Genomic DNA, 616 nt, shown 5'->3' with positions numbered 1-616 from the left:
CCCTCCCCCCAACCCCATCCTCCAAACCAGTAATTAACAATGTCAGAACGCTGTGAAACATTTATCCTCCTCCATCATCAACACCTTCAATCACTGTAGTACAGCAACTGACAGGAAACAGACGAGAGACAGTCGGAACATCTGAGGGTCGAGGCCAAAGGTCGTCGAGACCGAAGGTTAGGAAACAGACGAGAGACAGTCGGAACATCTGAGGGTCGAGGCCGAAGGTCGTCGAGACCGAAGGTTGTCGAGACCAAAGGTCATCGAGACCAAAGGTCGTCGAGACCAAAGGTCGTCGAGACCGAAGGTCGTCAAGACCAAAGGTCATTGCACTGAACACCATTACTACATTGTTACACCCAGTGGGCTGGTCAGTAAATATATACAAATATATTTATTTATATTTCATCTATTTTTTTGCCCTTCAGTCCCAAGTGACCCCCCCCCCCCCCACCGTAAAGTAAATCAACACACACACAGGAAGGCGTCTCGTCCACTGGACGTCTGTCTTTGACACTGCAGCACAGCCAACACTTTGACCTTTGACCTTGTGATAAAATGCCCTCTTCAGCAGCCGTACTGGAAGTTCACCAACAGGCCATTAAAGCCCCCCCCC

General features: G+C 49.7%; 1 protein-coding gene across 1 annotated transcript in view; it reads left to right on the top strand.

Moving 5' to 3' along the window:
- Positions 1–616, top strand: part of nav3 (neuron navigator 3) — a 103,403-nt gene that overhangs the window by 41,320 nt on the left and 61,467 nt on the right. The window lies entirely within an intron of this gene.

The sequence above is a fragment of the Cynoglossus semilaevis genome, chromosome 8 (assembly GCF_000523025.1).
Source record: "Cynoglossus semilaevis isolate Cse_v1.0 chromosome 8, Cse_v1.0, whole genome shotgun sequence".
Classification (NCBI taxonomy): Eukaryota; Metazoa; Chordata; class Actinopteri; order Pleuronectiformes; family Cynoglossidae; genus Cynoglossus; species Cynoglossus semilaevis.
Note: the sequence above shows the minus strand (reverse complement) of the source record. Positions and strands in the feature narration are given on the sequence as shown.